We start from the raw sequence: 27817 nt of genomic DNA, 5'->3' as shown, positions 1-27817 counted from the left end.
AGGCCGTCACGGTTCAATGATATGGCAGGTCAGGTCCCAGGCACGACGCCTCCCCGCGCTCCCGGCTGGCCAAGCTGCGGTCTGAAGCCCATCTGCCACCGACTCTCTCTCCACGGAACGGATGTGCTGCGACGTTCGCCTTGACACCCGCAGCATCCCGGCTCACTGCGGCGCTCACTCGAGGAGCGGCACTCCGGGGCCAGCACGGACGGCCCTGAGGAAGGGCCCAGCACTTCCCTCGGGCGTCCGTAGAACCCCGGCCTCGCACGGCCGCCGGCTGCGGTCCGAGCGGCGAGGACGAGCTGGTGCCGCTCCGTTACCTCGGTCTCCGCTCAAGGGCTTCACCCCAGCGCCGGTGCCGCTCGGCAGGTGACCCCGCCGGGGCGATACATGCCCCTGGCGCAGCCGCCAGCGCGGGTCACCCGGCGAGACCCTTCACCCGCCCCGCCGGGCGCGGCCCCTTTAAGGAGTGGAGCAGCGCCTCCAGGAGGAGCGCGGAAGCGGGGCGAGCCGGGCGGGGGGCGCGGGGGCGTGGCCGGCGCGAGGGGCGCGTCGCGTCGCGTCCCGCCCCGTCCCGCGTGGGGCCGCGTGTCGCCGCGCGGCCGCTGCTCCCCGCGTGGGTCTTCCCGAGCGCGCCCGCGCACGCTCGCGCCGGGGCGCTGAGGCGAGGCGAGGCGAGGCGAGGCGAGGCGAGGCGAGGCGAGGGGCGCGGCCCCGCCCCGCCCCGGCGAGCCGAGGAGGCGGCCCCCTGCAGCGGGGGGCCGCGCCGCTTCCCCCGCCCCACTCCGCCCCGCCGGCCGGCTGCAGGGGCGGACTGACCGACCGGCCGACCGACCGAGGTCGCCGCTGCCGCCGGAGGCTGTGGCTCCCCCGCGCCGCCGGCTGTGAGGTGAGTGGTGGCGGTGGCCGCCGCCGCGCTCGCCGCTCCTTCCCCATGGCAGGGAAGCTCTCGCGGGGTCGGGGCGGGCGCTGCTCCCGGGGCACGGCAGCCGCCTCTGAAGAGTCGCCGCGGGCGCCCCGCTCGCCCGAGGAGCGGGTTTCCGTCGGGAAGATGCTGCACGAAACTTCCCCGCGTTGTTCCCGCCCGGGGCCGAGCTGTCAGCCGGCTTTGTGCGCTCTCCCTCAGCACGGGGAGGGATGAAGGGCTGGCGCCCTGCTTGCCGGCCGCGGGTCCTCGCCGCGGGTTCCCGCACCTGCTGCCAAGCGGCAGCACACGCCGCGGGGTCCCCCGCACGGTTCACCCAGGTGCCGGCGGAGGGGAGCGGCGGGACGGGCTCGGGGCTGGCGGGAGCAGTGAGGGGGAGGCGCGGCAGAGGGGGCTCTGCCCTCGCAGCAAGGGCTGCTCTGCAGCGGGGCTGAGGCATTTGTGAAGGAGTTTTGTCTCTTCTTTCAGTTGGAGGAAGAAAAAGGCATCGGCAGCAGTAGCGTGCACGTGTGGTGTAAAGAAAGAGGGAGTTTATGATGCTGGTTGGTTACAGCACAGTGGGATAGTGGGAAAGGCTGGGGAAATCAACAGGTACAAGTAGTATGCACGGAACCTCTTTGGCCCACAGCCCAGTAGCTGGTCTGGAGAGGTTGAGTACTTACCTTCCCTGGCTTAAATGGGTCAGTAGTGGGGTTGCAGCTTGCTCAGACTCTTGCCCGAACCCCAGAAAACGATTATATGCTTAGAAAGGGAGGAAACAATGAAGTATTGTGATTAATAGGAAAAAAATGAGTAGGGTATGCTGATAGTTATGAGTGCAGTGCTTGTAGGGTTTTACATAGAGCATGGATACCCAGTGCTGCAGAGCTGACTACTTAATGACACCTTTGGATCTGTTTTACTAATAATGCTTCTTAAAGTCTGCACATGATGGTGGATTATGACTCTCTTAAGAGAGACTTAAGTGGTCTTGCAAAGAGTGAGTGTACTCGAGTTTATTACTTGGCAGGGGGCAGCAGCATGAGGCCTGGGAAGCAAATAGGAAGTGAAAATTATTCATTTAGTCTTTATACTGTTTCTGGATCTCTAGCAGTTGTTAGTGTCATCACAGACTGATCTCAAGTCAGATAACATCTTGTGCTGAAAGGCAGCACTCTTATCCTGGTAGGTAGGTAGGTAGTTCTGGGTGTGCGAACAGCCTCTCTCATAGCTTATGGAAAATGTTCTGAATGAGTCTGGTTATTTTTATTGTGGCAAGTGTGTTTCTTTAAGAGTAAACCAAACTATATCATACTGAAAAATGTTCCCAGCCTGTAATTATCTTAATCTCTTGTGTTCAAAATGAAAACAAAAGCCACTTGAAAATGGAAACCTCTCTTGACTGATTCACGTGGTTAGTGAGGTTTATGACAACAGAACGGTGTCCAGTGTTACTACGTTGAGGTGTCATTACCGCTGACCTGAAAGTGCAGTTCAAGATGAGGATATGCTGACCTCTGGCTGTGTGCTGCCCTTTGCAAACATCAGTAGAGGTGCAGCCTGTGTTTTCACAGAAACGGTCCTGGTTTCTTGATGATGTGTGCCAAGCCTCCACGAGACGGAGGTGCCTGTTGTGGAGGCAAGAGGAAGGAACAGTGCTAACGTGGTCAGCTCCTGAAACACAGGCCTTACAGCTTCCCTGGTGGGGTGTTTAGAGGTTTGATATGTCATCCTGTTTTCCTGTGGCTCTTGAAGCATCACTGAAAAGGTGCATCAGTCCATAGGTAACAGCATGGTGAGGTGCACTACACTAGTTTGCCCTTTTTAAGTTCTGCTTTGCTTACCTGTCTGAAGACTTTGTTGGATGTTACTGTATTGAGAGATGCATTCAGAATTTTTCTTTGCTATCCTGATAGGAAATATGCTTCAGCTTTCACTTTAAGTGAGTTGAGTGTTAATTACAAGACTTGAAGAGCTGTATCCTAGTGTGGAGGTGTGTGCCTGTAAATTTATCTGGCCATAACACCATAATTAACCTCTCTGATACAGGCAGGACCAAAGTATCTGTTCTGTGTAGAAACTTCTAAAATTGCCACAGGAAAATCATGGGCTTTTCAGCAGTAAAGTTCTGAACAGAATTCCTGTCTTCAGGTGAGTGTTAGCTTCTGCTTGGTGCAGCCTGACTGTAATCCCCTGGGGGAATCATTTCATGCTCTTTGTTTCCCTGGAAAATTTATAGTTCCCAACTGCACTGCTCAGTTCTGTGTGGATGCAAACCATGCTGACTCATATGCTGAACTGTTGCAGCCTTGCTCCATGTAAACACAAGCACACTTCTAAAATATTTAATTTGTAATGTCCTCTGCGGAGAGCTATCCCACAGCTCCTGGCATAATTCCCAGAAGCAGCCAGATTCTGGGGTACTTGGAGTTTCAAAGGCCATTGGTGCCCAGCGGGATAACTGTCTGAACTAGTTTAGTGTAGTTTATCCTGGCACTGGGACAGTTCAAACTGAACAGGTATTTAATCTTGCTTAAAGCAAGTCTGCTTTGAACAATACTTGGTATGTGTGTAAACGATTTGGAGCCTGTTGGGACATGGCTGTCAGGAGATCTACATGGTAGGGAAATTTCTGTTATGACAAGTAAACTTTGGTGTAGATGTACTTCCTAAAAAAATTTTAAAAACCTTATCTGTGTGCAGTTATAGTAAAACCCGGAATAAGCTATTAGAAGATTAGTTTTCTAAGTTCCTCTGTGGCAAATAACAGCAGTAATTCTTTTGTGAAAGAGCTGAGTTTACATCCATGTTTAAAATGCTTGTTAAAAAGAACTCAGAAAGATGGAAACTAACCATGCACGCAAATACCCTGGTAGATCTTTCAATTGAAAATAAACTACAATTTATAATTTGACTACAAAGAAGGGGAGTGGAACCAAAGAATTATTTCCAAGTGCACTTATTTTGTCTGTACCTGCTAAGTACAGCATTGGAATTTTAAGATAAATACCTTCTCCTTTAAAGTAGTAATTAGTTTAGTGGAGACTAATTGATGAGAAATTAGAGTTCCTTGGCTTTTTGTGGGTTTTTTATTTTTATTTGGTTTTGGGTTTGTTTAATTATTATTGTGATCTTGGTTGAAAGAGTAATCATTATGGTACATAGGGAGGGTAATATGGGAGAGGTTCAGTGCAGCTGAATAGTCCAGATCATTCAAGTCTCACTTGTTCATGAGGTTGGCTGTCAGTGCGTTACCTGTAACTGTTAAAAATAATCCGTTTGCTTCACTGGTGTCATAACTCATCACAACGTCCTGCGCTTGTTTTGAGCTTCTAGTCTTACCTTTGTTCGTTTTGAGAACAAGACTTTAGGGACGCTAGAATAGCGGGATGTGCTCAAACCTGGATGAATCTGGGTAGCAGAACTTGCTCAAAACTCGTGGAGAAAAAGCTCCTGGTGGGGCTCTAGAGCTCATATTGAGGTCTCTTTTGGATACAAGCCATAGCTCCCTCTGCCACAATGTGGCAGCACTTGTAGCAGTTCCTAACAAATGCAGCGTTAGTGCAGCTCAAGAGCAGATCCGTGCTCTTACCTCTACTGATGGTAGGCGCTCCTGTCACTGCTTTGCCTGCAGGAAGAGTGCTTAGAATACTACTGTTTTGGTACCAGAAGTATCTTTTGTGGAAGTATGATTCAAATCTCTACTTATTTTTCTTCTTTATTCAGTGTGTATATTCCCTTTATATGGGTAATTTCTTAGAAATACGGCTTAATTCCCAAATGGATTTCACTAGGAAGTCTGTATCAGAAACCTGAAATCGAAGCGTACAGATGTGGCATTTTTGTTGCTTACGTGTGCTGAGAGATGTGCTTACCATTGACAGAACCCCATTAATTACAAGACAGAATCTTACAACCCATATTTCAAAATCCTTCTTTCTACAATGGCTATTAGTGGCATTTTTCTTTGTAAAAATGAAGGAGATGATAAAAAAACGTGCCTGCATCTCTTATTGTTGCTATTACAGCTGTCTTTGTCCAGTTTTAGCTATCATATTCTGAATAGCTCTTAACTGGGATTGTAACATTAATGGCTATGTGCAGAGGAGGTAGAAGAGGAAATCTTTCAATGCCATCTCCTTCTCTCAGTCAAAAAATGTTTCTTTTGAATTATACTATTTTTGATCAAGATGCAGTGGGTTGAAATGTTCCATTACTAACTCTGTTTTGGTGCCTAGCAAAATTAGGAGTAGTGCAGTTGCAGTATAAAGTAGTAGCCAGTTTGTTAGCACTATTTAATCATGGTTTGTCTTGAGCAAGACAGATGGTACCACTGATACTGTGCTTCTAAGACTTGAAAACTGGTAAGATCACTCGAAATAGGGTGATGCAATTTTTGTGCAAGGCCATATACAAAACTGTGTTGTTTTCAGGTGTCTGTTGTGAAACAAGCATGTGCTCCTTGCAACATGCTCTCAGTCACTGCATAAGCAGCAGCAAACAAGGGCTGTCCCCCTGCCTATGTGTAAGCAGTGGGATGTATTGTCTTCCAAGTGCCAACTGACTTTTACATCAATGTGCAACACTGCTGTAAAAAAACTGTAAAGTAGCCCATGTTTATTCAAACCCTCCTTTCTAGCACACTGAACGCTAACTTCTGTGTAGTCAGTGTCTATATTAAGAGCTTGTATATGGCTGTCTTCCTAATGCTAGCTGGAAAATACTGTCACGAGAGAAGGTTTTTTTGTATGTATGTTAGATGTCAACGTGTTTGTCTGAATAATGCATTGTTGGAAACTGTTGGTGGTAAACTAGCAGCAGTTTGGAAAGCTCTATGATCTTAATCCAGACCTGTTATAAAGGGTAGCTTCTAATACAGAATCTTGTATGGTTTAGTGCAGTTGGAGGGCCAGCTGTCTATTTTGGAAATCAGACTGCTGCCTTTTAAGATGAAAGCCATATTTCTGTGAATATGAACTCTTTTGTATCTCCTTGCTGTGCCTTGTCTGGGGGAAGGAGCAGCTGTAGTGCATTCGCCAGACCTGCATTTGGCTGTTGCTGCCATTGTGTTGTGTGTAAACACGTACCATTATTTTGGATCACATAGCAGCCTGTTCAAAAGGGTCTCGCATTCCCCAGCTGTTCCACAACTTTTCCATCTCTGAGCTTGCCAGCTGCTTAATACAGGCAACTGTAGCTGCATTTGTTTCTCTGGTGTTAAGTGGAGATAAAATTGACTTCTTGTTAAATGCTAGGTGCTGCGAGCCCCTCTCCTGCTTATAATGGACCTAAAAGAAAAGCAGGCAGTTCTTACTGTATAAAAGTTCTCAAAAGTTTTCATTGCCACTAGTTGGACAGATTGTATAAAAATCTTACTTTCTTAGATTTGGCACAAATGTGAAGTACAGTTGTGTTTACGTATACATGAATGTCCACATCCTGTGGTAGCAGCTAATCCAGAAGAACTGCGGTACGAAAAGGTGCCCCTTAAAGCCATGCCAACAGCTCTTTTGTTTTCCCACTTCTCTGAACAATGCTCAGTTTTAACAAGGCATCCTCTGCTCTCTTGTCAGCCAATCCTTTCATTTACCGATGCTTGAAACTTGAGTTATATTTCGGTGGCAGCAGTGCTCAGATCAGATGTTGAGGAAAGAATAGGGGCCCTGAAATGCCTTGTATCTGTCAGTGTTCAGCCCAGGTGAGGACCATAGGCTGAGCCGTGCCTTCTGGTTTTTTCCATCCAGCCTGCTGCCCTGCTATGAAAGGAATAGGAGATGTCCGGAAAAGGTTTTGTGTGGCTGAGCTCCTCTTTTCTGCAGCAGTGAATCCATAATCCATCTCCCTGGAGATACAGAACTTAAAAGGCAGACTATCTTCCTGTGGTGAATTTCAGTCAAAGTTTTGAACAGAGCAGATTCAAGCACCTTTAAAAAAGGGGAATCATTCTGTTAATGACTAAAGTTACTGTTCTAAACACTTAACCTGTTATACAATGTCAGTTTGAAACTCTAGATCAGAGGGAGCATATACTTTGTTGCTGTAAGAGATTGTTAAAGATAGTGATAAAGGTAAATTTTCAGAGGCTTGGGCTGGTTTCATTAACTAGTATTCCATACCTCCATTTGAGGGGATAAATCGGGCATTTTTTTGAAAACGTATTTAATACAGTTTGTAGTTGAAGAGTGTAAATTTGAATTTTCCTGGCTGTGTGAATCATTTCATGGCAAAGGGAATGACTTGTGCATTCTTGTAGTTGATAACAGAAAAGACTGCCTCTGCCCCAGGCTCTTAGTTACCCCTTGTAGCTGGTCTGAAAACCCTATTATTCAGACAGGAAATTTTCAGGTGACTGTAGTTATATTTCTTTTTTCTTACTTTTTTTTTCTTCCCCCTTTCGCCAGGCCTACCCTGTCCTAGCTGGTTGTAGCTTTTGTGTTCATGTTAAACGTCAATACTACCTAAATTATGCTAATAAGAGGATGACTCTGGCTTAATAATAGAGCCTTGCCCTGTAAAAACAAAACAGAAACATAAAGAGAAGTCTCTTGGTTTAAGGTAGCATATTTCAGGATCTGTTTTTCATATCTCCAAATAGCTGAGTTTGAAATTTCCATTCTAATGCTAGTGTCTTAAAAGAAGTTGAAACACTGTCTTTGGCCAGATGCTTGCTCTTGTCTTCTGGAAAATTACTCTTTCGGAGTGAGTGTTGGAGTACTGAATCAGTATTTGTCTAAAGTCATAGCAGAAATACAGGCTTATAGTTTGAAATGAGCATATTAGATACTTAGTTACATTAGTTGAGCAAAGTCATGGATGTTAGCTTAGCTTTAATACCAAAAATGTAAAAATGAATTCTGGATTCAATAGCTACATGTATGAAAAGTTCTTCAGAGAACAGATAATGGGTTCTCGTCCAGAACAGCAGACTTCAAGACACACTTCAGAAATAGAGGAAGACAACCGAGTGTGATACTGAAGGCAGGGAGAGGTTGTTGGGGAATGGAGGAGGAACACCTGTCACAGAGAAACTTAGGGAGTACTTCTTAATTTTCTTTATTTTTTGGGTGGTTGTGTTTTTTTTTTTTTTGTTTGTTTGTTTTAAGTGCTGCTGGTTAATTTATAAACCCCTTTGGTTGGGAATGGACATAGAGAAGATTGGGAGCAGTGGAATTTGAGAAGTATGAAAGTAAGGAGGGATTGGTTTGCCCTCAGCTGAGCAGAGGAGGAGGACAGTATCTGACTATTAAGAGATGTTCAATTATTAAAGGCTTTGGGAGAAACAAATACTTATTTCTCATGGAAGGTGGTGGGAAGTCAAGTGATAAGACTTTAAATGGCAGTAAATTGCTAAACATGTTTAAAAGCACCCACCTCCAAAAACTGTTCTTAACTAAGTTGGTTGAAGTTCTGTAAAGGCATAAAAATAGAGCATTGGAGAAATCTATTAGTTTGTTGTTTTTTTTTTTTTTTTCCTCTTTCTTTTAAATGAAAGGTTCTGTCAACATTGTTAAGTTGGCTTAAATTTGCTCCATCCCCTACAGGGGAAAATATTTATTTTAAAATTTCCTCTAAACTGAAATTGGCTTCCCGGCCAATTTAAAGACATGTCTGTCCAATGCCTTCCACCTCCAGGAAAACTGACAACCGTAAGGCTTAGCGGAGGAGGAGACCTTGTGGATTGCACAGGAGAGCAGCATTTCCAGCAGCAGGGAAATTGCTGTTCTGAAAATATAACTTGAATTAATCCCTTCAACCTTTGTTTCCTTTTGCTGTTGTTAATGATTTCCTTTGCACAGCTAGTGGTAAGTGCTGCTTTGCCTGCTTCACTTCACTGACTCTTCCACTGCTCTCTGAAACTAAAAATTACATTATGTGTTAATTTAAAGACAGAAATAGAGCAGTGGCAGGTAGAGCTGCTTCCCAAAGCCGCAGGCTGATGTGGGATAAGAGTTGTCATCTCTAACTTGTGCAATTTGTTTCTCCCCAGGGTGGTCATTGCAGCTCTTACCATGAGTTGTCCTGCACACTGGTGAGCTTGGGTGCCTGTCGTCTCCCAGGTTGTGGGGTTCATGACTCTGCCCTGTATATAGCTGATCAGCCATGTGTATGGCACCCCAGAGCCTGCTTGCACACAATTGTCTCTATCACTGGAAAGATTCAAGAGCTGGAAAGAAGCTTACTGAAGCAAAAGTTTAAATAATGAACAAAATTACACAAAGAAAACAAAGTGTATTTACTGAGGTAATACTGATCAGTAAGGAACTGGCTTAGTTAGGTTGCTGTTATTATGGTTGCCTGTTACAGTTACTTGTGTTCTGGATGCTTTGCCTTGTTTCTGCACTCCATGTGGGGCTCACTCCCATCTGTAACCAGCATTTATGTGTTAACTGCTAAAAAGTAGCTGTTTCTTCTCCTGTCTTACAACACAAGACTGCTTAGCTTATGTATTCCTGATCAGATCACACTGTTGGCTTTAGGCTTAAATTACTTGAGTTAGAGTATTTTATCATTTGTGGTTTAAAGCATACACTGTGACAAATATTACTTCAAAGGCATTTCTACAAAACTTGACCCTTGCAAAGCTCAGAGAGCAAAGACTCCCCAGAACTCTGTAAACAGCCTGACCATGGGATTGCATCAAACCTCTCCTGGATGCTCTCCCCAGTGCCCGTCCTCTTCCTTCCTGTTATATTGTAGAGTGCCAATAGTTGACAGACAAAGGATTTGTTTCTTTCTTAAATACACTTGTTTGTCTTGTCTCCATGATATTTGGTGCATGCCTGACTTTACAACTTGCATGCAAATGCCTATTTTTGTGTTGTTTTTGTGGGTTGGCAGCAAAGTCTGTCTGTCTTCCTATTGCAAGCAAAAGCCTGGAGTATGAAAATAAGTTGTTTATATGGATTTGTGGTATGGAATGCAAGTTTGATTCTTCTAGCTTGAAATTAAATTATGTTGAATAAAATGAACTCTGAACTTAAGTGGCACTGAACCCAGCTAAACAACTTTCAAGGATTTATATTATTAAAAGCTAAGAGCATAACTAGCTACTGCTAGATATGCATTTCAGGATCTTAAAACTTGTGGTTTAAGAGGGGAGTGCTCAGCTAATACTTCTGTAATAAACTTCATGTCTGAAATGCACTGTGTAGTGTATCCTGCTGGGATAGTACAGCCACAGACAACTTGAAGGCATTTGTGTGGGCAGGGGATGGCAGATGAAACATTCCAGGTGAGATATAAATTTCCATTCCTTGGTTTGGGAACCTAATCCTCCTTCCAGTAGGGAGCTGCAAAAAAGAAGATACCAGTGATTTTGTTTCGTCTGACTTTACTATTGGAGTCTTGACCTAGTAGCCTTTTAAAAGAAATCTTTAAAGCAGTGTTTGGTTAGACTCTTTCTGGGCTCCCAGGAGGTGCTTGCCAGCAACGAGCTGCGGAAATCAAAAGCAAAACCCCCAAAGGTCCATATATGTGTGTGAAGTAAGGAAGCCGAGGACCAGAGTGGTTTTGTGCTGAACTTCAGCCTGGCCAAAAGATCTTTCCAAATGCAATGAAGAGGGGGAACACCTGAAATACTGTCTTTGACAATTATGATTACTTTTGAAATTCCTAGAATAACATACAAATGTAGTTTCATGATGCAATAGTAGACAGTGTACTCCCAATAAACTTACTGCTACTTCATTAAATGTTTCTTACGCAAAGACTGACGTGAGAACTTAGAAGCAGGCCAGTCTCTGCTGAAACAAAGTGAGTAATCTTGGTGTTACAGAGGTTAGTTTCTTAAGGAAGCCTGAAAAAAAACTTTCCATGAACAAGTTGGTATGAATTGGCATTCTTTCTTGCACAGGAAACTACAAATTCTTATTGTGGAAAACTTCTAACTCTTGTAAAACAGTCATTAGTTTTGTGTATTAAAGTTGTTCAGAACGTTCTAGTTTTTGTGGTGTGGCCTCTAGAGAGCTGCGGTAAGAAATGCTGCTCTTGATAAACAGAAGATCACTTGCTCAAATGTTTCCAGTCACTTGTATTCACTGTGCGTGCTACTGGGCTTGGATACTTGTCAAATACCTACAAGCCTGAGACTGTATTCCTCAATTATTTTTACCCCCTCAAGTCTCAAAGTATGACAGTTGTAGCAACTGAACATGATCCCTGTATTAAATACAGCAATGTGTTTGATGAGTTGCTTTGTTAGGGTTTCTGCCTGGGGTGGTTGGGTAGCTCCTTGGATCAGCACGACTCAGCATGCACACATGGATGCATGCACACATACACATGTGGGCTTGTGTGTTCTCCTTGGCAACACTTGGCCAACACTTGTGTCCAGTGTCAATGTGACTTGCATATCACCAGTGTGTGACATGTGTACTACAGGCTGGAAGCTTCAGGTTGAAAATTTGCTTGCTGTATTACTTCACTGGGACTGTACTGAGCATCCCTCTTTTTCTTTATGCTGGTCTCTCATTATGGCCCAATCTTCCCAATCTCTCTTTCCCCCTCCATACCCAAATCCCTATTCTGGATTTCAAACACTCAGTTTTTCAGACTTTGCCTAAGGTACCTCTTAACTGAGAACTGCATCCTTAATTTGTTCCTTTCAAATACACTATCAAGAGTGTAATTCAAATTACACAGCACATTCTTGTTGTTTTTCTTTTTAATGAAAGAAGAGTGAGCAGTGGGTGGGAATGTAGCAAATTACCTGAGATAACAGTGATAAAGGTGACTTTTTTTTTTTTTCTTTTTTTTTGCTGTGCAGAGCAGGCAACTTGTTTGAAACAGATTTATCACATCGTCTTCATTAATGTTTTATACTTTCTACTATTTTGGAGTGTTAGCTGGGCTATCAAGTATTGGAACGTTACTGCTGCTATTTAAGGCAGGACATCTGTCATGATGTGTCTAGAGTCTGATTTCCCCAAGCCTGAGCAATTCTTGCCTTTATACGCTACCTATGTAGCTGTTGCTCTTTCTACAACCAAAAAATACTGCAAATAAATAAAGCTACAGAGAGGTTAAATGACTCTTTGAAAGACTGCAATTTCTGAGAGCGGGAGCTTGCCAGTAGTTATGTCTTCTGTTGTCTGGACAATGCTTTGGCAGAGTTTTAAGCATTTGCTAAACTAGGCCAAATTATCTTTCCTTTCTGGTCAGGCATGACTTTCTGTACTGGAAGGGTGTACACAAAATAAATTCATGCTTCTCACAAATGGTGTAAACACTGTCTCATGCTGCACACATCAAGGCTTTTGGGATCCAGCCGTACCAGCATCCTGTTGGTGTGCGACCCTCGGCTTGTTCCCTTTCTTCTGGAAATCGTGGCTTGCATACCAGCTTCCTTGGGCTTTGGGACTTCTCCCTGTGGTAGCCTCAGTGTTGGCTGCCCTCTCAGTCGTGGTTTATGTCCCAACAGCTGTTCAGTTTGGACACTTTCATTGTAAATTATATTTACAATATTATTATGGTATTATTGAATATTCCCTGCACAGGATAGTGAGGTTACTCTGTGGAGCCTCAGAACTCATTCCTAGGAGGGGCAGACTTCTCAGGGTAACCCACAGAAATTATTTCCCTTTTCCCACTGAAACCCTACTCCGAAAACTGTTTCAGAGGCAATTTTAATGAGCTTTGAAACCTGCATTACAGTTTTCAGGCCAACTCTTTATGTGTGTGGCTTTGCAATAATACCATTTTGGGGATGAAGTTTTATGAGTCTAACAGCTCCCTACTCCTCCCATTTCCCTCTTTCCTTCCTGCTCCGAGCTGTATGCCTGTGCTGATAATTCTGGGGTGGCTGTAGTCCACTCCTTCAACTTTGTAAGCTCCTTTATCTCAGGCTTTAGTTGCAGGGTCAGCACATCAGTATTCTGCTGTGTTAGTGAACCAAGGAAGCTCTCAGACCTTCAGTGTGTGTGCAAGCCAGTGCCATGGGGAATCAGCCCAGCTGGGAGTGGGGTCAGAGAAGGAGGTGAGAGCTGGTAGCACAAGGCCCCTTAGTCAGCTCCTGGCTTCAGAGCCTTGGTCTTCATGCTGGTAGGGCAAGGTGGATCGCAGTCAGACTGGACAAAAAACATGTGCTCGTCATGGTTCACTTCATCTAATGTGGATCCAAGTATGAGCATGGGCTTTCCCATTGCACTTTTCAGCTCTGATTTGACAAATTAAAAGTTTTTAAATGGAATACTGAAATAGTATTTATTTGAAGCTTAAAAAACTGGAATTGTTTTGGGTTTTTTGTTTGTTTGGGTTTTTTGGGGTTTTTTGTTTGGGTTCCCCCCCCCCCTCCCCCCCCCCCCCCCCGTGTTTGTGGCTCCTATTCCCACTTGTTTTTTAAAAAGTTTTTTGTTTAAAGGAAACTTTACACTTTTGGGGAAAGATCACAGCTGGGAAAGGCCAGAAACTGCTGCAGCTGCATAGTGTTGTTTGGCTCTGTTGGATTGTAACTGTGTATGACTGTTACTAATCTAAAATCGCAGGTCGTTTACTTGTTCGTCAGATTGTAAAGATGCTATGAGACCATTAGCATCTTTTAAAGACATTAAGAGCTGCTGTATTTTGGAGTTACAGTTGTCATGGTGACAGCATGTCTCTTCAGTGCTGGTGGAGTAAGTTAAAGAGAATGGGGAAGAAATGCTAGGGAGGAAGAAGCCTTGACATAACTACTTGGGTCAATAAAAAGGCCATAGGAGGTTTTGGAAGCTTTGTTAAACTTGGGCTGAGTACTTAAAATTCTACTAGAGAGTAATACATGCTATTGAACCTGATGGCTTTGGCTGGTGATCATCAGTGAAGGCCTGCTTTTTCACCTAGTTTTGCAATTGGAGATTTACTTTGGCACAAGGAAGACAAGTGTCTTGTTTGAGTTATCAGAATATAAGTGTCTGGTTGGAAACATTCCTGCAATGATCTGATTCTTAGCCTTTTCTGTAACTACTCAATAGTGCCACCAATGCATATTTGGCAACAAAAAAGTTACGACAACCTGCATAAACACCAGGATTTTTGAATGTCTCAAAACACTTGAATATGGGGTAAAAAGTGGTGATTTATAAACATTGACTTGAAACAAAGTAACTGGATTTAACAGGATGGCTTGGTGGATTGTCAGTTTCAAGTGCGCTGGCTTCCTAGGAACTGCCAGCTGAGGTTAACAACGCTATTGCGTCTTCTTGCTGACTTTGAGGGATTACAGTTGCAGTGTGGTAAATTGACAGCCAGTGACTGGACCTGTGCACCTACCTCACAGTACAGGGGTCTTGTCCTTTAAGACATTATCTTCCAGACCAAGATGTCAAGATCATAGCTAGCCTTTGTTTACAAAGGACGCCTGAGCTGGCTCTAGTGGCTGCTGCAGGCATTGAATTACCCCCGTGTTTTAGAGAAGGCTGTGCTGTACTGCCAGTACATTCTCCAGGATAATTCATAGATACATTTTTGACCAAAATAAAAAGGGCACTATCTTCTTTTACATCTTATCAAAATTTTTGCCTGTTATAAATTGAAGTATTTGAGTTAACAAAACAATTTGATTTCTCACTTCATTCTGGCAGCAGATGCACATCTGCTGTGCAAAGGGGAGACTCACGGTTGTGTTAAACTCCAGACATGGGAGGGTGTTCTACGTTACAGGTGGATGAAATCAATTTCAGAGCCATCTGGCAGAATGCAACTGCTTGACTGCCTTGAACTTTACTTGTATAAATAAGCCTCAATCATAGGTTTCATTTTGAGGAGTGGGCTGAAAAGATTCTAATGTTTTGGTTGTTTCGGTTGGTTTTTTTTTTTTAACATTATTATCTGATGATATTATTGCCCAGAATATTACAGAATTCAGATCTGAGGTTCAGATTCAAAGTTAAGGTAATGTCTCCACAGTAAAGTCCATGTTGTTCAGAGATGTTTCAGTGTTAATTGTTAACAGAGGTGCCCTCACTGCTCAGCTGAGCTGCAAGGTTTGTTCGCTGTGCACTGCTTACAGCACTCTAGTTGTTGCTCAAGTGCTATTTCTGATGTCTCATAGCACCAACATATTTAACTTAATAGACGTGATATGGAGGACCCTTATCCTGAAATGTGCTGCTAGAATGTAGTTGGGGCTGATTGGATTACGCTCACAAATACTACTTGTATTTTCACCAGATTTAATTACACCATCTGTTTGATTAATTCTATTTAAATAGTGTGCTTGAATTAAAGGAAAGGGAAAGAAACCAAACTGACTTTGATCTTTGAGCACAAGATCTGATATTATTTGGTTGATCTTGGCAACCTGAGCATTGTATTGAGTGCTGTTGTTCAGAATAAACATGTATTTGTGTGTGTATTTGATTCACAAGAATCACTCTTATGTTCCAGTTGTCTTAAGCACTTGAGGGTCTTACTTCATCTTGTCTCCTTCTTTTGCCTCACTTCTTTTCTTTCTTGTGTGGCACTATCCCTTTCCAAAACCTTGGGGAGAGGCTTTCAACCACAGCTCTCGCTTTCGTGTGTAAGTCTTCAGTCTTGTTCCATAATTGTGCAGTGAAGAGAGCTATCTCGGTTGTTTTGGAGGAAGCTTGAGATGCTTTGAGGCATTGCAGATCAGAAGATGATCATGGTTCTGTAAGAGTATCTCTGCTCTCCAGTGTAATGTAATGTTGTCACTTACAGAATGAGCATTTTTAAAAATCCACATAGGTGAACAGAAGTGCAGTAGGCTACATGAATTCAGTATGTCCCTGATTATATTGTTTTGTTAGAAAGATATCTTCTTTTAAACTTTTGGAATTCTTAGATTTCTTGAATTTCTTTTTAATCAAGTTAATTTCATTAGTAAAGGTGATGTTTTTAGTCATGCAGTCACAAGATGCTTAAGCCCAGGAGATAAATCTAAATTCTAAATCTGAATATATTGTTAAGAGATTATCTGAATAGGCCAGTGCATGACCTACTGGTTGATGACCATGCAGCATTAGACTTGTCTTTCTGCCTTGTTTGAGAGAACTAAATGTTTAATATTCCTCCCATTTCTGAATCTGGCCTTTCTGGAGACTGTAATTAGTTGTGACTGTTATCTTTGGTAGGATATTCGTCTGTTTCTATTTTGGATTTTATGGTCTGTTTCTGTCGTTAGTCTGTTCTTGGGTGTTTGGGGTGTTTTCTTTGGGTTTTTTTGGCTGTGTGTTCTTCCCTAACTTGCTCTGAAGACTTCATTGCTAGACATTCAGGCTATGTCCAGTTGATCCACATAGTCCCAACAGCCAAGATGTCTGACATTCTGTTGGAGTTGGATGATGTGTTTATGTATTTTAGGATGATGCCTAATAACCTGACCAGGAGACATGACTACAGAAAAAGGAAAAGGAAAGTAGGATTCTGAATTATGTGACCTTTTGCTAGCTTTAGGGAAAGACCTGCTGGAAAGCAGGTATACTTCTAAGAGACTGCTTTGCTATTATGGGTCTCTTAAGAGCTGCAGAGTTTTAATTCTCATTTGAAGCTTTTGGAATTACTCTGCTGTTTCTGGTTTTATTCAGATTCACAAAGCAATTTTGCCATTGCTATGCTGACCCACTGACTGATGCCATTTCAGTGCAGAGTTGTAGTAATTGCTAGTTTAGCTTGGGCAGGAAATGGCCAATGTATCACTACTATCTCTGCCAAACCCAAATTTGATTCTTTCTTTGTAGACATGTAAAAGGAGCATATGCTAACACTCTTGTGCAAAGCAGATCTTACAGTATAGCTGGATGTAACTGAAGCTCAGAGCTACCGGCCAGATTTTATAGTGCGTGATATGTGATGGATCACCTGGAGACCAATTTAATGGAAACTTCATTTATTGTACTGTTGAAGACTTTGAAATCAACCCTAATTGACTAATTCAAGTGAGAAGGCTTTTAGTCAGCAAAAACTTTAAACACAGTTTGTGCTTCCCTCCATCTCCAGCTTTTTATTCATACAGGACATTCCTACACTTATTACTTCCACCTTAGCTGGCCAAGCACTGGAGCTGCCAACCACTCTAGCACCTCTACCTTTGCCTGATCTCCACCAAATCTCCTTTAGCCATATTTGCAGCATCTTTCTTTTCTGGCCAAAAGAAAGCATGTGTGTCATTTTTATTCCATTTTCTGGCTTATGCACCACAGTAATTTCAATGGAGTGGTGCAGAGGTGTGGGTTTGGAAAGAGGTCATGAGTTAGGTAAATTATATTGTCTCAACAAATTTTACCTCTACAAGTAGAGGCCCAGTGTTGGTCAAAACCCCCCAAAAAGCTCTTGCAGACTAATTTGGAAAACTTGATGTTCAAAATTAGAGTTATTACATGTACAACTGTCTTTTTGAAGATAAGAATTAATAACATTTATATATATATATTTATGACACCTGTCTCTGTTACCCATTTTGTCAGCGCTGGCAAGTTTGAAACCGCAAGTATTGCTTGTGATGAGCTGGAATTCCAGTGATGACACTACTGTCGGCTCCCTTGCTACCTGCCACTTTCTGTGCTTGATGCAGCAGTCTGTTAAACAGTTGTGATAATTGCTGCTTCTCAGCATGTAAGAAGTTCAGCATCTTTAAAGCAGTGAATACGTTATGCTACTAATGGCTTTGGATTAATTAAATTAAATGGAACTGAGGAGTTCCTCATTTAAAATGTCCTCAAGGTCTTGTTTGTAAACCTTCTTAGAGATGGATGATGCACCTGATTTTCACTGTTTCTTATATATTTAAGTGCTGAGGGAGACAGTAAAGTACTGAAATTGATGAAAGCAGGTGAAAGCTGATTTGTATGGGAGAAAGGGAAGTGTACTCTGGCTTGAAGGAATGATTCTCTTAACCTTAGTACTTGGTATTAACACTGAAGCTTCATGTACTTTGAATGCCATAGACAAAGCAATAAGGAGGTAACATGGCAGTAAAATGAGTCAGAGAAGTGAGAGAAACTGGGCAATCAAAGTTATTTTGTGGTAATGAAGTCTTGAATGGATGGATTTTTTTTAAGAGGTGGTTAAGAACTGTAATTTGGAGCGTAATCAAATATGTCTTCTGGAGGAAAAAAAGTGCCATTATTATGAAATCAGAATATGCAAATGTCTCTGGGCCTGAAGGAATGTTTAAAAAAAATCGTTTTGAGAACTTGGAAGACAATCTAATGAGCATATGTGGAAATCTGCTAGGTAGTACTTACTAGGTTGGCAGGAGTCATTGGTTTACATGATGGTAAAATATCTCTTTGATAAGTGTTGCTACTTGACAAGTCTAACAATGTTATAACTTGGTTTTGCAGGCCTTTCAGAAGATGTCCTAAATAATTGTTGCCTCCACCAAAGGCGCCAAGAGAGACAATGTAGTGGAACCACCTCTGATGTCACATTTTAATTGTATAAGAGCTTATTAAATAATGAAACCTTTAAATCTAAGGTCATATTTTATTTTAAGATTGGCATTTATTTCGTTACAGGTGTGCTTTATTTCTAGGGGTTTTAGGAGAAAACTGAAAGTTGAAAATGTTCTTGCTCAGACACGCAACTGAGCATGGCAATTTACAGCAAGTCTCGTTAGACACTGGTGTTCGCCTATGTTAAGGTATGAGTTCAGGATGGAACATTGTGACAAATCAGTGGCATCTGGTTTACAAACATAAAAGGAATCTTCTGTTTGCCAGGTGTATCTTAGTCAAAGTTGCTGAAGTTGCTTGAATGTACAGTCAGTCAAACCTGTAAAAAATGCTGTGTAGAATTTTTGTCACTGGGATATGCACACTCATACTGTGTAGAGCATGTGGCAGTCGCTGCACTTTTTAAGATTGGATTTGGGGGATGAACTAGTTCATGCAGCTAGTACTTGGCTTTTATTTTGGTATATCTAACTGATATGTAAAAGACGAGGAAGGAATTCAAACTGAAGATTAAGGAGTGAGTGTGCCTAAGAGAGCTCAAGCAATGTGATTTGCCCTTTGAACTCATGACTGAAGCTCTAACTATAGCACAGCACCATGTTTCTGGCCACTGTTTCTATCCCAGGGCACTCTTGTCAGAAGAGATTCCCACCCCTGTTACTTGCACACTCACACATGTCAGACGTAACTCTCTCAGTAAGGGTGCGCATTGCAAATATACACAGTCCTGATTTATAACTGAGGTCTGGCTGAGCAGAGCTATGCAAGTGCAGGTTAGAAGTCACTCAGATAACATAAATCCAGAACACTTGGGTCTGCCAGTTGGCTGATACATGAAGTGGGTGTTTTACAGCACATACTCTAAACTGCAAGGAAGAGATTGAAAACAACAGTTGATTCCTAGATTTGCTGTAAACCGTTTTAATGTGTGTGTTTGTATTGTGCTGTTGATGGGGATTTTTTCCTGCTTTTTTTTAGCCTGTAGGTAGGGAAATTCCCTTGAACTTAGATGAAATTCAAAGATGATGCAAATAGTTACTTTTTAGGTTCTTGCCCTTACTCATTCAGCATAGCGGGTTACCTGGCTGAGAGGGAATTGCCTTTCTATGATGTGTCTAGCTTTTCAGAAGCTCGTTACCAGCCTAAGCTGGCCCTCCCTCCTCCCTCACTTTCAGTCGTTTGAAGTGAAACACGGCAGTCTAAAATTCAATTAAAAAAAGAAATCAAATTTACCGCCCTTTGCGTATGTTTCAGAAAATGCACTTATGTGCTATTGGGGCTCACTGGCAAACTGAACATCTGCCCTAAGCATATAGGTTGTGAATTTGCATGGAGTTTGGGAAAAGCAAGAGGGGACACCTCTGCGCAGGGTAGGACTGAGCTGGTGTCTCTGCGCTGCAGTTCCTCAAGTGTCTGAAACGGGGAGGTCTGCTCTTGTTCAGATGTCTTCCCGGGGTGGGAGCAGTGCTGACTGAGCTTGCCAGCAATGATAAGGCCTCCAGGTGGTGATCACAGTAAACATGCTGTGAGAATCCTGCTTTCCCAGGAGTTACATGAGGCAAGGATGTACTTCTGTCACTTGTTCCGTTGGAAGCTTCTTGCCGCTAGCAGCCAAACAACATGCAGAGCAATCAAAATATGGCTCTTCTAGCGTTACTGGTGTTCTGGCTTATGGTACTTGCTTCTGTTTTCAAAACTGAGTTTGCCAGCATGGACAGACTACTTCACTCTGAAAATGTAAAATCTCATCACAAGTGCTGCTTGTGTGGTAATAAACGCACATAACTTTAAAACAAGAGCTGCATATTATGCTTGCTTTTTTTCTCCCACTGTTTATTCAACAGCCTGCCAAACAGCATAAATACCTTCTGAACAGATTCATGTAAACTGGCAAATCAAGTGGTAATTACATTGCTTCTGTTAAATTCAGACTGTTGTAAGGCTGCTATTGACTACAAGGAAGTATACCACGAAATAGCGCCAATCTTAGATTAAGCTATAGTTTGAGACCGCTATCTTAAAACAAAAGAAGCTAAGTCAATAAATAACCTATAAGCAACAAACTTTTTAATAGCAGATACAGTTAGCAAGGAATTATGCAAATCCCACAGGACTAGATAATCTCTACCATAATTATGTAGTCCACTAAGTGAGTAAAATTGCCAGAGCTCAGTTCATGAATAAGACTGGATTGTTTGTGATGTGATTTTGTAAAACAAACAAAGAGACTAAAGTCTCTAGAGGCTACTTAAGGTTCTGCAGATGGGTTAATGGCTACTACTTAATTGTTTAAAGTATGTGTGAGGAGATATGTGGCAGTTGTAGAAAGAATGTGTAAGAAAGAAAATTGTTAGGTATGTGCTGAATTTCTTTACCAATACAGCTGCGTTTCCCACAGGTCACTTTTATAATTTTTCTATTCAAATCTAATCTTTAAATGTTGAGTGAGTTTTTTATATTTATTCTGCTAGATAATATATGTTGCTAAATATTTTCTGCTCTATTCTAATTGTGCTAATAAAGTGAACATTTGCTGTGACCTTTTTTTGGTTCTGCTTTGGTACTATTAACACATACCTGTTCTGATCCCATACATCCTATCTAATTCTGCCACCTAAGACATCTGTGACAATAGAAAAATGGGGAAAAAAACACTTGTAGCAGTCTAGAAAAAAATGCTGCCAGTTGGTGGACTTCCTAATGAATTGTCTTTACTGGCCATTGAAGTAGCCAGCCCCAGCAGCAGCAGAGGTACAGCTACTGCACTGAAGATCATAGGAAGCTGTAGATTCACTTTGGGGTGCTTTAATAATAGATAGGGCCTCCTCCCTTTCTTAAGAGAGGAGAAACGAGATTCAGCTTCTGGGGACACTTTAGGGAATCTCCTGAAGACCATCTTTTGCCTTTTCTTTTTTATGGCTAAGTGTTAACTAATTGAGATAAAGCAGCATGGGTACTTCTGATACAGCAATTAGCATTTATTCAGGTAAATCTGCTGTATGATGGTCCACACCCAAATACAGAAGGAATCACAGATACAGCAGCAAATAGTGATATTGTTGAGCATGCAGACTTGCAGAAGGGAAGGCTCCTTCTGTGCCTGTTTCCTGGAACTTCCTGCAAAACAGAGACTTGTCCTGGAGTTTCCTGCCTCAACATAGATCCCTCTGTAACCTTTATTTTACTTCAGTAGCTGTCTGACTCAAAATCCCTAAAGAATTTATAAATTTGGGTGATGGGAGCCACAGACTTGTCCAGAATGGTTACTCTGTGGAAAAAATTCCCTTCCTTAGGCACATAATCTGAAAAATTGCTGTAGTGAGTTAACGTGAATCTCAGTGCTTTTTTAACATTGAGTTACTCATCCTCACCAGACCCCTGTGAAACTGGAGAGTTCATCTTGAATGATGGACTGGGAGCTGGATTATGGGGGCTGGGGCTAGCTGCCACGTGGTCACCCACATGTACCAGATTCCCCCTCACCCCCCGCTCATCTGTGTTTAATGTGTAAGGAAGCAATTGAATAATTTTTATGTTGCTGGTCTGAAATGAGTCAGTGCAGGGTCAACCATGTTGTGGAGCAGGGAAGGGATTGACTCACGCAGCCAGGGAGAGGAGTGGGAATCTGACAGCTAGCAGCTGGCTGAGATTGCCATGGAGCCAAAGAGCAATCCCGGTGACTTCTCCAAGGTCATACAAGATTCTGTCAGCAAGAAATTGAAACCATCTCTCTTGTGTTATAGGGTGCTGACCGCAGGTCTGTCACATGCAATAACTGGTGGGAAGTGGCTTTAGATTTATTCTACTTGAATTTGTTGTTAGCTTGCAAATGCTTATATATGAATTAATAGATGCTTTCTAGGGTATGCCAAAATCCAAGTGTACTGAGCTGGTCATAACTGTAGATTTTTCAAGTATAAACTGGCTGCATTCTGTGAGGATTACATAGTTCAGGTAACTTTCCCTTAGAAATGTTATTTTTGTGTAGACAGTGATCTGTCGACTACAGCACATGTATGTTTAAGGGCTACTGCCTTTTAATAAAGATAGCTTGGGAATTAGTGTCTGAAACAAATCCTTATGTGGTTTTATATCGCTAACTCAGTAAAAAATAAGTCAGTACACAGTTGTCCGATAACTCCCATGATCTGCAGCATGACACTGTCAATAGCCTAATACAAACTTTAGAGTGAAGTAGTTCATTAATCCTGGACGCACATTTCTTAGGGGATATAGCATTTTGAGCTGTATGTTCCTTACAATTAAGACAGTGCTGAATGTAAGGGTCTGAGGGCAGAGCTTAGGTCATATAATCTGCCATCAATTTCTATGCCTTATTTTTTGTTTGGAGTCATTTAGAAAGGAATAAACTAGGAAACCTCTTTGAGTGAAGAGTTTAGAGCTCTGTGTTGGTTATGAAGCTGTCTGCTTCACTCCTGTGTTTTTACAGTTTCTTTAGAAAAGGGGCTGTCCAAAAAATTCTGAACATGATTATATGTAACATATGGGCACTTTCTTTCACTGTAGTTAATTCATTTTGAAGGGCTTTCTCCTAGCTTTGCCAAATTTTGTTAAGCTACCATTTGACTTAACTTCTGTGTATTTTTTCTTTTTTCGCCTTTGTTTCTTGAAACCAAAGAAAGCTTGTTGCAGTTTAAAAAAACAAAACAAAAAACCAAAACAAACCAAAAAAAAAAAAAAGACGACAGACAATATTGGAGAAATCTATCTCCAGCAATGTAATATATTGTCTGCTGTTCTTCTAGGAACAAATGCATCATGCAGATTTTCATGTAGGAGGACTTTTAGACTTCTAATGGTTGGGTGTTAGCCACAAGGTTCATGTGACATGACAAATGTGGAACATCTGTGTACTGATTCACATCACTCTACTAAAAGTCATTTCCACCACCACATGCATTGAATTAAATACAAGAATTTAGGGAAAAAATAGTTGGAAGGACACATTCTGTCAAATACAATGGGAAGGATCTGTTGTGCAAGCCCTTAGAGCTCAGTCACGCACTTCTCATTCTGATGGGCTCTGTGCACTAACTGTTGCTCCCTTTGGACTGGGAGAGTATTATTGTGCTTTCCTAGTTAGTGGCAAACTATTTTCTGGATAGAAATTACAGTTTAGCATAAGGGATTTCTCAATATAGTTCCTTGTCTGAGGGATGTATGTGAGGTAAGTAGTTGGCTGAGTTGGCATACTTGAATTGGAAATGAACTGTGGCTGAGTGGCTTTGACCAGGATCTCTCATATTAAAACATAAATCTTCTTTGTAACTCTGCCTGAAATGACCTTACACAGTGACTGATATCCTTGTAAATCCTGAGTGCTACTGGTTTGACTCCATGCTATAACTGGAATAAGAGTTTTTTGGCTATAAAATGACTGTGATGTGGTAAGGAAAAGCAATTCTTATAGGTAAGATTTGACCTTTAGCATTCTGGACCAGTAGCTAGGTATCCCATTTCTCCTAGACTTCTTACCAAATAGCATGAAAGGTTCTGTACTTTATTATGACTTGTATACTTGATGCTATTACCATGGTCTGACTAGAGAGGCTTCCAGGTTTAGATTGCAGGATATAGCACATCCAGAAAGCTGGTGTAGGTGTAGGTCACAGCTTATGTTGGGGTGGAATTCATTGCTGGGATGGCAAGAAGCTCACTGCTGTGCAGAAGGCAAATGTGGTAGATAATAATAATTGTCTTCCTAATGACTTGCATGTATTTCAGATGTGGTCTGAAACTTCAGATGTTTAGATTTGAACACATCATTAAATAGTGTCTTTTTTTAAGGAATGCAAAGCTCTTCTTTCAGATGTTGTTATTACAGACAAGGATTTATTGAATTCTGGATCTTACAGCTAGAAACCAGTCTTAAAAACTCAGTCCGTCCTTACTAGGTTATCTTCACAGACTAAGATCTGGGAAGGCAAATGTAAAGGACCTCCTTTAGTTGATCTGAACTTAGCTTCAAACAGCTCTCTGAAATTTTTTCTGAAAACTTCCTTCATATGTTGAAGTTATGATGACTATTTTCATGCTGCAATTAACTCTTTTTGATTTTAGTATTTTTGAAGCTTTTAATACCTCTTCAAAAGAGACTGAAATTTATAAGAGCTTCTACTCTAGAGTGCATGTAAAAGCTCTTGTTCCAACATAGCCACATATGCCTGCACTTCAGAGACACTGAAAAGCTTGGAGACTTTGAAAATGTCACTTCGCTTGCAAATAGCTTCTAAACGATGCCCTGCTTTTGAAGGAGGCAGAAGAAATGGGTCGAAGTAAAGGGAACATCTCTAGGAATTGTTGTCCAGAGTCAGGTGCTTAGGGCTGGACAGAAGTATACAACCCTAAGTAATTTGGGCATCCATTTTACTTGTCATGTTCAGCAATGCTGTCTTAGAATTTGTTGTGCTTTCATTAAGTAGTTTTTATCATAAAACTACAGTTAGTTAGCTCATAACAAAATACAGATTCTTTAAAGTTGGGATAGAAAATGTTTTTGTTTGGGTTTTAAGTTGGTAGTTTTGAAACTAACTTTATTTTAATTTTCCTCTTACTTTTTGTTAGTTTGTTTTTCCTTTTCCAAAGCTGTTGGTCCAAACCAAGCAGCTACTTTCCCACCCAGACCCCCGTCTGCCTGGGCTCTGTAAGAGGCCACGCTGCACCCCCCCAGCTGACTCTGGGAGTCCTGTATTTTTAGTGAGCGAGGACCCATGAGGATTTTTATATCACATTTCCAGCAGTCTTCTTGTCTTAAGTGGTGGCTACAGTAAGTACATCTGAGCCAGCAGCACCGTCCACATGCCCTCCAAAAGTCTGATGCAGAATGTGGGCTCAGCTAACTGTGATCCGCCCGGTACAGGACTTGCCCAAGCGGAGTGTTTGTTTGAAATTATTTTTAATTGAGCTTTGTAAATTTGTAGTTAGGAAACATTTTTGCACAGCCAGAATGTTTAGGTGTTAAAGTAAACTGGTGTTCAAAGTAGTTAAATGGAGCTTTGTTGGAAATTATGTAAACACAGCAGTGTCTTCACATCCTTAGAACAACTGAAGTTATGTAGCTTCTTTTACCCGTGCTCAAGTTTCGTTAAACAATTGAGAGTAATCCTGCGAGGCCCTTCTGACTTCAGTCTGGTTTATTGCATGAAAGCGTCCTTCAGAGTGCTGGGAAAATAATATGATAATTTTCCTAAGGCTTTGAGGAGACTTCTGATGTCTTGAGTTTTTATTACACTAGAGGTCAGTGTATGACGGGAGCTTCTGTGAGGTGGTATAGAGTTTCTTGCAGAATCCTATTTCATCAAATTTGAAACCAGATTCTAGGAGAAACTGTAGCCTACTACTGTGGAAAAAACTTCACATTAACATGTCTTATGACTGTCTTGGATAAAGGGCTTTTTTGAGCTTTCTGCTTTTAATTCTCCTTGCTAAAGGAGTATTTGGCAAGTATCAATAACAGCACTTTAATGTGGTAAGCATGAATATGCACAGTCAATTGTTCCAACGCGCACCTCAGACATTCATCTTGCTTTGCAATAGCATGATTTTTTGGTTCAGATATATTTCTATATGCTGCGCTATTTGTAGGAGTCATCCTTAACTTGTGCACTGTACTTCTTAAGTAAATGGTGGGAGAATTGCACATGCACCTATTATAATTAGTGTAGATGTCAAGTTCCTGGGTACTGAGCTGGTAACTTTCAGATGAATGGCTTCCCTTTATAGTGTTGAGGGAAGCATATTCAGGCATGATTCTATCATGATGCTTGTAGAGACTGTCTCCTCAACAGGTCTTCTTCAGTTCTTCAGAAAAGTAATTTCTTTAAACATCTGGAATGTACAAAAGCAGATTGGTTCTGAAAACATCATTGGGCAGGGGGATTAGAACAGATGGTCAAACTACGACAGTGTCATGTGGGGTCAAATGGGAGAGAAATGCATTTTAGGAGAGTCCTGCTGACTGGAGCAGATTACATCACAAATGACAATTTTACTAAGATGGTGGAATAGGGAAAAATATCAGCAGGGTGGATTTGAGCTCTTGAATGTGTTTTCTAAGAGAACTGGCTACAAACAAAAGTGCCTGTATCCTGTTGCTCTTGTGTAGGGTTCTTCTGAAATTCCTCAAAACCAAGAAAAATGATAATATGGAATGCTAAGAGTTTACAAGCTGGCACCAATATAGGGGGTAAGTGCAGGCATAGAGCTGAATTTTGGTGTTCTTGAGATTTTCTGAGTGTTTGAGAGACCTGGACTAATGAAAATCTTTGTGACTTTTTTTTTTGGTGGGCTGGAAGGGGGAGGGGACACAGTAAAAGCATAACCAGCAGTCTGAAAATTTCCTTTGTATTTGGCTGCTGCCTGGTGTGTTTTGTTACATGCCTCTGGAGCATTAAGACATGCCACCTCAGTTGAGATAGTGTGAAGGAGGTATTAGACTCTGGTTTAATTGAACTCTCTGTAATGATTCCTGGCTTCACAGGAAAGTTGTTGTACTCCTATACCTCTTTCCCAGATTTTTCCAAGCTCCACTTTTTTTTTATCCTCTGTAAGAAATGAAGAGGTACCAAGGCTTTGCAGAGTGAGGCCTTGTCAAAACATCTTCAGTTTTTGTGGTGTAATGCTTCATTGCGTTGGGTTTGACAAGCCTGAGAAGATGATGGCTTTGCAGAACTGATGTGATATAAATCATTAAACAACAATAAAACATCCGAAAAATTTCTTTCCTTTTCCTGTCTTTTTGACATTGGAGGGACACAACCTTAATTTATTTCAGTGAAACTCTTTAAGATAAGCCTCATAGTTCTGGAGCTCTTATGTGCAGAACAGACTTTAAAGAAGAGAGGCTGTTGTAGCTATCTTCTACCCAGCCTAGTGAATAACCTCATGGGTCACTGCAGAGTCTTGCAGAGCAGCTATATTTCTGTCTGCTGTGCACACAGTCTTTACTGTTCTTTACTGGTTCAGCTGCCAGGTGTTAAATTAGTCCAAATATTGATGTTATCTGCATCCAGAAGAATCTTTGTCTAGAAAAACTGCAAGTTTGATTATTCTTCTGAATCAAAAATGATGGATCTTTGTGACTAAGCAGAAGCGATTACTCACTGGCCCCTCTTTCTAGTTTGTAACAAGTATCCAAATGATATTTTGATGTCTGTCTTTCCTTCATAATGTACTGACAGATTCCAGGATCTATCTATTGTGTAATAAAGCAGAGTACATAAAAAAATAAAGAATTAATATTTGAAGTGCCTTTTCCTGCTTTTGTTCTAAACTCTCCAAATGCGGGAATTACCAGCTATACGGTTCAAGTGGCTTGCCAGACACTTCTCAGATGAACTGGAGAGAGAGTGCAAAAAAATTGCAGCCAAGGTCAGTCTTTAGAAGGTTGGAATTCAGCTCTTGCATTTTGATTTCAGTCTCAAATGTTCCCTAGTGGGTGCTCTGTAGTTCTTAGGCCTTGGGTTTGTCTCATTGTGTGTTCTTGCCAAAACTTCATGTAAGA

At 41.8% G+C, this 27817-nt stretch overlaps 1 protein-coding gene across 5 annotated transcripts in view; it reads left to right on the top strand.

Annotated features, from left to right (window-relative positions):
- Positions 1–512: 512 nt before the first annotated feature.
- Positions 513–27817, top strand: part of LOC115607365 (supervillin-like) — a 138686-nt gene continuing 111381 nt past the window's right edge. The window contains exon 1 of one of the 5 annotated variants that reach the window (XM_030484682.1): positions 513–889. The gene's annotated coding sequence lies outside the window, so the exon portion shown is untranslated. The remainder of the gene's footprint in view (positions 890–27817) is intronic. The other 4 variants (XM_030484721.1, XM_030484714.1, XM_030484691.1 and 1 more) reach the window with 4 other exon arrangements.

Source organism: Strigops habroptila, chromosome 1 (genome assembly GCF_004027225.2).
Source record: "Strigops habroptila isolate Jane chromosome 1, bStrHab1.2.pri, whole genome shotgun sequence".
NCBI lineage: Eukaryota > Metazoa > Chordata > Aves > Psittaciformes > Psittacidae > Strigops > Strigops habroptila.
Note: the sequence above shows the minus strand (reverse complement) of the source record. Positions and strands in the feature narration are given on the sequence as shown.